General features: G+C 37.1%; 1 protein-coding gene across 5 annotated transcripts in view; it reads left to right on the forward strand.

Moving 5' to 3' along the window:
- The window catches only part of mgl (low-density lipoprotein receptor-related protein megalin), a 156,617-nt gene that overhangs the window by 31,120 nt on the left and 113,276 nt on the right, over positions 1–12,221 (forward strand). The window lies entirely within an intron of this gene.

A 12,221-nucleotide genomic window follows, 5' to 3' on the forward strand; every position in this document is an offset into this window, starting at 1 on the left:
ACAAAAAGGTGGAAAAAAAATGGGGGAAAAAAGCGAGTGGAGAGTGAGAGAAAAGCAAATACCTCACCACATTCCCCGCAAATTCTTCGCGGCAAGACGATGGCGCAAAAGTGCGCCAAGTCGGTGGCTTTTGCTCTCTGGCACGACTGGCTTGAAATACAGGGTATTTGATAAGGTGATTCCAGCCTAAAAGTTCCCTGGAATCGAGCTTTTAGTGAAGAATGTAATTCCTGAAGAATTCGCTCTAGCATACTAATTTGCCTAGGTCTTGCTAGCAATGTATATTTTTACTTGGCTTTGGAAATAATTTATTTCGGTGGCTTTTGCTCTCTGCCACGACTGGCTTGAAATACAGGGTATTTGATAAGGTGATTCCAGCCTAAAAGTTCCCTGGAATCGAGCTTTTAGTGAACAATGTAATTCCTGAAGAATTCTCTCTAGCATACTAATTTGCCTAGGTCTTGCTAGCAATGTATATTTTTACTTGGCTTTGGAAATAATTTAATTATCTTTTCATTAAAGTTTATACAACATCGTTTTTATTAATGAATTTGATTGATCTTAAAAGTCTCCTAGAAACGAGCATATAGTGCAGAATATAATTCCTGAAGAATTCGCGCTTATATACGTACTCGCTTGCAATGTATATTTTTACAAAACTTTCTGGATAGAGCTGGTTTAGGGTCGTAAACTTGCCCTTTGAAATAATGTGATAATCCTTTTATAGCTACAACTCTACACAATATCATTTGTATAACTCAATTTTACTGGGTTTCTTAGGTATCGTGTATGATTTCATCTTCATAGTTCCCTGGAAACTTATAGTGCATATATTTGCACAAAACTGGTTTAAGGTCATAAAATTGCTTTTAAGAATAATTTATTAACCTTTTTATACAGGCTTGTGTAATTTGTGTATAACCCTTTTTGCAGTTGCTTTGTTGTATCCTATAAATATTACAATGTTTCTGCAGCTGCCGCTGTAAATATCAAATTTATGGTTATTTTATGGTTTCTTTTTTTAATATTGAAATACTGGGTAAACCCCATTCGTAACCTCATAGACCTGCCACTTGTCTATAGTTGTTGTTGCCAGTGCTGCCAGAAATTATGAATCAGGAAGTCTTAATAAGCGCAATTTCAAGTCGTTAGTCACACAAAGTAGAAAAAATGCTGGAAGCTCTCGAGCCACGTCTTTGGCAGTGCTCTGAATTCTTATTTTTGTTGTATATTTCCTTCATTTTTTTTTTTTTTTTTTGATTTTCAACGCTCTCACACGAACTCACATCGGACTATTAGCGCCTGTATATATAGGTTTATACGTAGGGGACTACGGAATACCATACTTTATATATGGGGGCGGTCATTTTGCAGTCGTTTTTGTTGCTGTTCCTGTGTTGCCGTTGATTTTAATTAAGTGAAACGTTTTAATGTGCGCCACAGATTTTCAGATTTTCTGATTTTCTGCCCTTGATGCTGGCTGTGAAGAGGAGGAGAAAGGGGGTCCGAGACTTTCATGGGCAACTACGAGTACTTACTGTGTGTAGAGAAAGAAGAAATGTGTGTAAACAGTAAATGTCAAGACAAGCGATCAAATTGCTTATTAAAGCAAATGAAAAACGAGCAGGAGCTGTGAGACTAGGGGTGCTGTTGTTCTATAGGGTCAAGAATAAAGTTGATAAATGTCCAAGCTATATCTATTTAAGCCAAACTGAGTGGTGCACCTTTAAACTGCAATCCCATAAGCCCAGGGGAATTAAGCAAATGTCAGACAATTCACAATATAATCCCTTAAAAAGAAACGAAAACATTATTTTTTTTGGCGCTTTTAGCTGGCTGTCAGGCAGTTGTCAGTTTAGGCCTTATCGATTGTTGTGGAAAAATGTGGTAAAATATTAATTTTTCATAGCTATCAAATCAGCTTTAATTATTTTTAATAACTCTAGTGTATAAAAAAGACTCTATAATTTATACATCAGTTTCGATTTACTTATATGTATTCACTATACACACAAAAAAATTGTGAGTCAAAAAGAAATAGTTACTCTACCAACAATAAAACACACACAACTTACCATTTTATGGTAGTTTTTCTGGTAAATAGTAACAAAATCTTAATTTTTAATAATTCTTACCCATTTCTTACAGTTACGTAACCATCCGTATTGGTGAATTTTACCCATGAATTTGTTTGTGTGCATGATTGCCTTTTTCCAGATATTGCAGTTACCCTTTCTCGGCTCTTTCACTTTTCTCAAGTTGTCTCTTTCTCCGATAAAGCTGAGATTCCCCAGCTCGCTCAACATATATCCGATATATATGTATATATACTATATATGTACTTCAAAGATATATCAGCGAGAGGGGCAACAATTGCAATACAAAGTCATTTAATGCAATTTGCTGATTGCGCTTGGCTGATGTTGCTGCTGCTGCTGCTGATGTTGCTCGTGTTGCTCGTGTTGCTCGTGTCGTTCTTGTTGCTGATGTACCTTTTGACATTTGAGCAGTGCTGCTGCTGCTGACAATGCAACTCTCCCACAGTGTGACGCACACTTCCGTGTCCCCCGAGGCTCGAAAAACCCCCTGCAGTCACCATTCAAAGTGCAAAAGCCAAAGGCTGAAGAAATGGCTTTAATGGCATTTAATAAACATGGCACAAACAACATTTTCAGGCAGCAAGGGAGGGGGTGTAGGTCTTTATAGAGGGGGTGCATCATCACAGCAACCGGCAACCGGATTCAAATTCCAGTTTCAATATGCTGCTGCTGTCGATGACGAGCCAGCGAGAGAATGCCGCAGTTCGAAGGAGTCGCTTGCCTCATCACAATCATAACCATCATAATCAGCTCTATGATCATCGCCATCAGCATCATCATCATTATCATTATTATGCATTATCATTATCGCGAATGTGCTAGTTACAGAGTGACACCCATTTCAATGCAATGAATTGCAATGCAGTTGACGACGTTGTCGGTGGACAGCCAACTTGCAATACACTGCAACTTTATGGGTGCTAGGAACTTTTAAAAAAAATGTTCTTGGTCAGAAATGGAGTACCCAATAGATCACTTCAATGTGCTATGGTGCTTTAAATATTTATTTATTTATCAAACCTATGCTGCCACAGCAGGTCAATCAGGTCAATACAAAATAAAATAGTCACCACATTATTTTCTACATTTTTGGGTCAACAATAAATATCTATGGATTTTTATATATATTTTTGTAATATTTATTTACTTATTTTTATAGCTGTTGAAAAAATTAATCAAGTAACAAGTATAAAATAGTATGCCTATATCAACCCACATTTAGAAAGGCCCATTGTAATGTTAAATATTTTTTTTTAACAAAAATCACTCAAGAATCTTTGGCCAAGGGCATTTTCAATTCGGCTACCTCTTGATTTCGCAGCCACAGCTCGTTTTCAGCCGCTTGTTGCTGTTGTCATTTGGCCTTTAATCACAGACGACGGCAGCAACATCAGCTGCATCAAGCAGCAACACCAGCAACAGCAGCAACATCAGCTGCAGCAGCAGCAGCAGCAACAACCGCAGCATCAGCAGTCAAAGCCACTGGCGCCTCTTCTTCTTTCCACTCACTCACCAATACCAATACCCAAGGCACGCACACAAAGGCAGTTGGCCAGTGGGTGGCTGTTGACCGCAAAGTTAATTGCAGTGTGTGTTGCAGTTGCCTTTTGTTGCTGCTGCAACTGCTGCAGTTGCCGCTGCTGCTGCTGCCTGATGTTGCTGCTGTTGCGGTCGCTTGGCCCGTTGCGGGCAAATAACTTTGCTAATACTTTGACCAACCCAAAAGGCTCTCGGCAAACTTTGCCACCAAAGGCAGGCGAACACACAAGCCCACACTGCAAAAAATCAATCACAAATGAATAATCAATCACTAATGACCTTTACAAGAACATTAAAATATAGTATAGAAAAATATAAGTTAATTTTTATCTAAAACTTAAAATTAAAACAGTATCTGGTGACCTTAATAAATATTATCTTAAATTTAGAAACCAAAAATATAATTAAAAAAGAAACAATCTGCGTATGTAATTTCTTTTAACTATAAAAATAACCTTTCTGCCACAGGGTTTTCACATTCCCCACCCTATTTTTTTGACCGCTGCTGTCAGCTTTCGCCCAACCGTTTGGCAAATGTTCAATGCGCAACTGTCGCGGCCATTTAAATTGCATGCCAATGTCAATAAATATGCTCATTGGGGTATTCCGGTCTCCCTCGATCTCGGTCGCCAAGGCGATCTGAAAATCCCAGTCAATTTCTAGGCGAATCTAGCGGCTTTTCGCCTTTCCGCCGAGTTGACAAGCTCAGGTGAAAACCAGTTCAAACTGCAATCCCCGAACGCAGTTGCATTTGCAGTCGCTGCCCCATGCTTGACTGCCTTATTTTTTTAAGCATTTTTCTCCTCTGGCTAGCCGGCCGGCTCTAATTGTTGGAACCAGAGTTGCCAACGTGCTAAAAAAAGAGTTGAGTAAATTAACCCCATTTTAAGAGGTAATAAGATTGGTTCTTCTCTTGTAAAGGATTTTAATTATTAATGTTGTAAATAGTTTTTAACATTTTTCTCCTCTGACTAGCCGGCCGGCTCTAATTGTTGGAACCAGAGTTGTCAACGCGCTAAAAAAAAGAGTTGAGTAAATTAACCCCATTTTGAGAGGTAATAAGATTGGTTCTACTCTTGTAAAGGACTTTAATTATTAATATTGTTAATAGTTTTTAACATTTTTCTCTCTCTCTCGAGCCGACCGGCTCTAATTGTTGGAACCAGAGTTGTCAACGCGCTAAAAAAAAGAGTTGAGTAAACTAACCCAATTTTGAGAGGTAATAAGATTGGTTCTTCTCTTGTAAAGGATTATAATTATTAATGTTATTAATAGTTCTATTCTATTTAAAGACTAAGCAAAATATTTAAAAAAATAAAAAAAAATCTTTAAAAATTTAAAAATATGCATACTTTAATATATGTATCTCTAACATAAATAATATTTGTCTTCTTTAGAAAAAGTTGGTATACTACTAGTCTGCAACAAATAAACTCAAAAACATATATGAGGTAATCTCATATTTAATTTATATAAATTACTATAAAGTTCGCAGCTTAAATCCTTTGATTTGAAAATATATTTGGAATGTCTACACATTTAAGGACAGAAATTTAAATATTAATACAACTTTTTGCGTTATTAAGAGACCTACAATTAGAATAACATATTTTCTAAATTTTTTTTTAATTTTAAAATTTAAATTTAGTTTAAGCAAATGTTTTTTAAAAATTAAAACTGCAGTTTTATCTAAAAATCGGCCAAGCTATCATCTCCGATGTTTCACGTTTTTATCATTTGTTGTTGTTGCATTCTTCTCCTCTTTCGTCTCGCTTCGCAGAGTGAGTAAGTGATAGAAAGAGAGAGAGAGAGGGAGGGATGATCGCCGGTAATAACATCATAGGTCAGCCGGTCGTTTTTTGATTTTTGTTATTCTCGTTTTTATATTTATTTTATTCTGTCTCTTTCCCGCAAAGGTATTTTTCAGCTATAAACAGTTTTTTGTTTCTTTGTTGTTGTTGTTGCTCTTCACTCTCGTTGTCTTCGCAGTTGTTGCTATTGTTGATTTCTTTATTGCTCGCCGTTTTGTTGTTGTTGTTGCCTTCGCTGTGTATTTCTTTCTTCCATTTATTTATTTTCATTTTGCCTCTCTGTCTCGCCGCCTGTGTCGCCCCCTCTCTTTCCCACTGACGTGCAGCATTTGGTGCCAGGCACCGGCGATCACCGTTTCAAAAGCAACAACAACAAAAACAATGGGAACAACAATGACAGCAACAACAATTACAACAACAACAGACAGACAAACAAACAGACGGAAAGACACACAGACAGACACAATCGTTGCTCTCAGTGCATGTGCACTGTCTTCAGAGAGTGCAAGCGAGATGGCAGCTGCAAGAGAGATAGAGAGACTCTAGAGTGGACCAAAAAACAGAGAAACTGCACTGCTTGCATATTGAGAAGTGAAGTTTTAAAGAACTTATACCCCACTGCATAAAGTAAGCAGTAAAAGAAAGGGGTTTCTAAGCCGTTTAAAAACTCATTTAAAATAATCTAGATATTTTGGTATTTACTTTACTAAAATAAAACCAAAACAGTTTTTAAGTATTACTAAAATATTAGAGCTTTAAAAGCATGGGTTCTGTAGTTCATATAGAATAAAGGTATTTGTACAAGCAGTGGCAACACTGCGTATGATTGATTTTTTTTCGAGGTAACTAATTTGTGTTATTGGGCAAACTATTAAAGTTAAGCACTCAGACACAGGTCCACTCTGTTGGATATTCTACATGGAACTATTAGAAGAATGTGCAGATCGTATGTAGATAACCTGGAAAAAGACTCGTAGCTTTTGCGCAATTTTGTTACAAAATCAATTGGACGTGCTTGTTAAAAAATATTAACAATAAACAATTGATGGTTTTTACTATAAGGGATTTCAAATAAACCCAATTAACGGAATGTAACAGTCTAAAGAAAGATAAACAATAAACATTTATTAGAGAACTATCAAGTACCCATCAAGATTTTCAAAGATATCTCGTCAAGACTATCCCTTAATATAAAATATAGCCAGGTATTTGTTCGTTTCCATTTTAACTTCAAGTTTTTAATTGGCATTTCAAGCGTGTTTGGCCAGCAGCTCATTCCCCTCATTGCTTTTCGATTTATTTTCTCAGCATTTTCAACGATTCATTTGAGGCCTTAATTGCAAAGCATTCAAATCCCAACCAATTAAGCCCTAGTCAAAGTGAATAAAACGAAAATTCCGGGAAACCGACGGCGTAAAATGAAAACTCGTTTCGGATTCTCCTTTTCAATTTGGCCAGAGATTAAGTTACCTATTTATTAGTTTATTTGTTTTTACTCTTGGCCGAGTGGGATTTTTCCAAAATGTTGCACAAAGTTCACTTAATTTGTGTGTGGCTCATAAATTCTTTACGAAAAATATTTTTCGGTTTGCTTTGGCCTGGTGTTTTTCCACATTTACGAATGTGCGGCGCATCTAAATGGAAAATTTTGTTTTTAATTTTTTTGCGCAGCAGTTTGTTTATACCATTTTTTTTGTTATTATTCTGTCATTTCGGGGGAACACCTGCAAATGTTTTTGAATTTTGTAGTTTCACCGCATATAATTTAAATAAATACTGCACTCGGATCGATATGGTTTCAATTATGGCAGCAAAGGGGGAAAAAGAAGACAAAACCTCTGTGAGTATTAACGTTTTTGGCAAAAGCAGACATCAACCGCATGTCCATGCAATTTTTAGCACAAACGAGAAGTATTTCCCTGGATTTTCCGAATGTTTAAAAACACCTTTTCCCGTTCGTTGGCTGTAATTCCCTTCTAATTGACAGGCAAATCGGCCTTGACTCCAAGTCGATCCTCATAGGTACATTCGTGTATGCTTCGGGCGAACGAATTAATTTGCCAAGCGCTGTAATAATAAATAAATACTTGGAATCGCATTACAGTAGCCATCTCCGACCACAAAAGCGAAAGCCAGACGTACACAATAGCGAAATGTTTAATAAATAAATAAGTTGAATAATCAAACAGCGGAGAGGGCGAATTCAGAATGAAAGGCTTAAATGTTTCGCTTGAAATTAATTATTTTTGATTATTCTGCAATCTGGTTTGACTTGGGCCTTTGGAAACAATATGGATTGGTTCGCAGTTGATATAGTGCGGTTTTAAAAGAATATTTTGTTCTTGAAATGTGTATGTTACAGCTCAAATGTATTGTAGTAGCGTGAAATAAATTTACATGTTAAATAAGGTGTTCCCCTTAGGAATAAAATGAATTTACGTATACAAAAATGTATTCCCATTAGAAATAAAATATTGTTAGGCCACTTTTTGAAAAATGAATTTGATAAGAGTATTTTGTTCTTGAAATATTTATGTTACAACTCAAATTTATTAAAGCAGAACAAAATGATTTCACATATAAAGGAAGGCATTCCCCTCCTTGTACAGCTCAACCTTTTGTTTTTATTTAATTAATTATGTTTAATAGGTTTTATTATAGTTGCGAATGTGAACTATTTATTATTACACTCGTTAAACTGAATACTTTAAACATGACTGGCGTGCTTAGCTGCGAACTATTTTAATTGAAATTTAAACAAATTTTCGGGAGTTTTTCGGTAAACTTTCTCCAGCAGGGAAAGTGCGGGGAAATGGGGGAAAAGCGAGGGTTTATTTCAGCGAATAGACTCTCTCTATATGCAAACAATATGGCCACGTGCATACCTTTACTACCTCTACAAACACACGCCGCATATTTTATGCATTCTAACTGTGCTTTCTAATGCCTGTCCCCGATGTACGCTGTGTGTGTGCCGGCATGTGTGCGAGTTTATATGTGTAGGTGTGCCGGCTGGCAAAGTTAATTGTTTTTGAATAATTAATTACAGACTGCGCGGCAAGAACAGCAATGCGAATTTATGTAACCAACAATGTGATAGAAAAACGGGGGTTGGCCAAAGGGGATCCAAGGGGCTCTTTGTCCCCCCGACAACAAAAACAACCGGCTAACGATTGTAAGCCGCCATCAATGTCAATAATGAGGTTTTGATTGGAGTTTTGACGGACATTTTTCAATTGGAAAGTTTTCGTCGTAATCGATAAACGTGTTGAAAACTCAAAAATTAAGGGCATATGTCAATGGCGGGCTTTTAATGCAAAATAATGGAAATATTTTTGCGGCGCTTTGGTCAACATTATGTTTTACATCAATTAAAACAGTGATTTAAGCAAAGTTTGTTCTTTAAACCATCGATAAATAACAATTTATCGGGTCTAGCGATAAATATATGCATCAACTTGGCGCGCTAGGATATTTATAATAGTAAATAAATAAATGTACTACCAATGACTTTACTGAAAAGTAAATCTATAGAACTTACAGGGCTTCCAGGCAATTTAATAAAAAGAAATGTAATATTTAAGAGTATAGATTATATTTCCCACTTTATCTCACGAACGTTTAAAACCCCTTCCGATTTAATTGATAGCAACTCGATTAAGCCAGCACTCCGGCCTTTCGTCATTCGATATTCCGCCGTATTCCCAAACATTATTAAGTTTTAAAATATTCCCTTTCATGTACGGCATATATACGTATGTATAAACATTATTTTTTTGTGTTTATTTTCGATGGGCGTTGAGCAAATAGTTTGGCAAGCCTTTGGGGCAGGCAGGGGGATTAAATCGATTTTCAAGCCCCAGGTCTCTGTTGTTTATTATTATTTTTTAATCAACCATTAAATTGGGTCCTGCGCCAAAACGGAACGAATTTAATTTGCCAAAAAATACTAGTTTTTTTTAAATGCATTTTTTCCTTGGGAACCTCCACTTGCCTAATGAACAGAGTTTCCCACTATTAATTGGGTAGAAATGGAAAATTTATTAGCGACAGTCGGCTGTTCAAAACACCTGTAGATTTCCTTTTGTATATTTTTATTAAATATATACATATATTTGTGCTACCTTTATTTTATTTCACCATCAATTATTGTGAAGTTCGCCGGATCAACTACATTTGTTATTTTAAAGTAATGTGCGTATCAACAGTGTAAAAATAGTTAAGTTGAAAGTATAATTAAGTAAACCAAATATTTTTCGATATTCCTGATTCCTGATATGGGTGGAGAATTATATACATCAATAATACTTTCTGAAATATTCATTTTACTGTTGCGAAACGCACTGTATGCCAAACGGCAGCAAAATTAATTGAATGGCACAATTTTCTGGGTGAAAAGCGCAAAAAGCACTCCATACACCCCATAGGCATCAACACCCGTGTTCTTTTTGGTCGAGAGGAAAAACCATTTGGGCCGTGATTTTTTATGATTACTTTTTCGCAACTCCCGCTTGGCGGACAACCTTCCGGATTTTTTATTTGTTATTTTGTGGGCGTGTGTGTGTCTTGTTTTTTTTTTATCGAGTTGCATAAACGAATTTGCATCGCCGATGCGATGAAATAAATGCGAGAATTTATACATTTAACGTTATTTTTGCATCTCCTCCGGATCGGCCACGCCCCCTGCTCCTCTTAATGCTCTTAGCGGTCCCACCGCCCAAAAAAAGAATTAAATCGAATGAAAAATATAAAAAAAAGGTATCGAATAGCTGGACACAATTTAAATTTGCATACGAGTCGAATGGTGGCCACTTGAAAATGGTGGCCTTTGGGAATTTAAATATATTGAACTTGAGTCGAAGTATTATCTTTTGGGGCTCGGCATTCTTAGTGATGAAGAACAAATATAAAAGGAGGTAAAAAATATGTTTTAATGTGAACTAGTATTTTTTAGTATATTTTTTGTTCAAAGAAAATGTTGCATTGCATACTTTTAGGTAACTTAATTTTTTAACCACTTATATATTAAGAAAACCCTATCTCTTTTATATTATGTACCCTTGTTTGCCTCCTAAAGGCTTAAATTTGGCACCCTTCTTTTTTTGGCCTAAACATACTTTTGGTATTTCAAAGAACACCCATAATTCATATTTTTTCGCATACCCAAATGGTCCTAAAAGGTTTTCCAGAAAGTGCGTTTTAAAATGCCAAAAGGGGATTCGCAACTGCGCTATTGAATTAGAGCTGTACCTGCAATCGCTTGATTAGCTCCTGTAAAATACAGGTGGCACCCAGGGGCGTAGCGAAAGGGGGCAGGGGGCAGGGGGCATGGTGCCTGGGTGTTGTGGCATGCCTGCAATATTTGTGTGTCACAGTGACAGGAGGGGACAAGTCAATGACCATAAAAGTCAACACTCACTCGGCACACGCAACGCGAAAGAGACGGCATGCGTTGCCGCGAAAGAGAGGGCACGAGTCGAGTGGCGACATCTAGCGGCGGCATTTTCGCCTTCCGGCCAAACCTGAAAAAACACGAAAAAAATAGAAATAGTAAAAGAGGGAGCAACTTTGCAATGCAAATTTCAAGTAGCTCCAGTCGTTCCCTCTCTTTCTCGGCATGTGACACATTTAAACTGAATGCAGTTTAGTTAGTCGAGGTGTTTACACTGGCAGAAATTCCAGGAAATCCATAAAAAATACCCAAGAGTATAATTAAAAATACAAATTTATAAATTCGAATAAATTCCCTTAAGTAATGAAGATTTGTAAAAAGAAATATTTACAAATTATCGAATAAGTACGCCCAATAAAAGGAAATAAAATATTTGTTCTTTCAATCAGAACCCGTAGTTCTCCGTGTAGCCGACATTCAAATGGCTAAAAAACGTGCAAAGCCAAGAGATGATAATGATGATGGCAGAACCAGTTGCTCCGTTAAAGCCTGGCCATAACCATTAGCCAGCTTCATTCATGGATTCCAAAAGCACACACACACACACGATAGATGGCATCTTTGCTGAAAAATAGCAATATACCACATGCTATAGGCCAAAGCTCTTGACCAACTCCAAAATAACCTTACCCACGAAGGAGGCTGAGAACCCAGCCCCCAAAGTTGCTCAATCACAGATTCGACTGCCGAATGCAAAATGCAGAATGCAAAATGCCAATTGCAAATACCAAAGCCCCCTTGGGAAGTCTTCGAAAATTGCCAGCACTTTTGCATAAATGTTCTGGTGTTGAAATCTATTGGGGTGAATCTATAAAACCCCATTAAAATCACATTCAATGAAGCCCATTTTTCTAGGGTTTATTTGTGCTTTTTTTGCCCCTCTCCTAGACAAATTGCACAACTCTTTTGTACGTTTTTGTCGCTAGGGAAGTTTTTAATTACTTGCCAGACTTTGGATTGAAATCCCAAGCCCCCGCTTTCCGGCGAAGCCACTTCAATGATTGATTACACACTGATGGCCCAGTCAAGGTGACTTCGGGATATCATCTTGCACTTCATCTGCCACTTATTTAGCTCCTGTTCCTCCTCGATTGCAACTTCATCCTCTGGCTGGGATTTCAACTTGCCATCGGTCGGACTTCCTCTCTCTCCAGTATCTCCAGTATCTGCAGTCCCCTAAGTATCTTCAGTGTTTATAAATTTACTTGGCTTCACATTCCACCCGATGCAGGCAGCATCACCTTTGCCTTTGCCTTTACTTTACCTTAGTTTGCCCACTACTTTTACTTTACTTTTTGAGGAAACACGCGAAACCCGCCG

This window comes from Drosophila suzukii, chromosome X, assembly GCF_043229965.1.
Source record: "Drosophila suzukii chromosome X, CBGP_Dsuzu_IsoJpt1.0, whole genome shotgun sequence".
NCBI classification, from domain to species: Eukaryota; Metazoa; Arthropoda; class Insecta; order Diptera; family Drosophilidae; genus Drosophila; species Drosophila suzukii.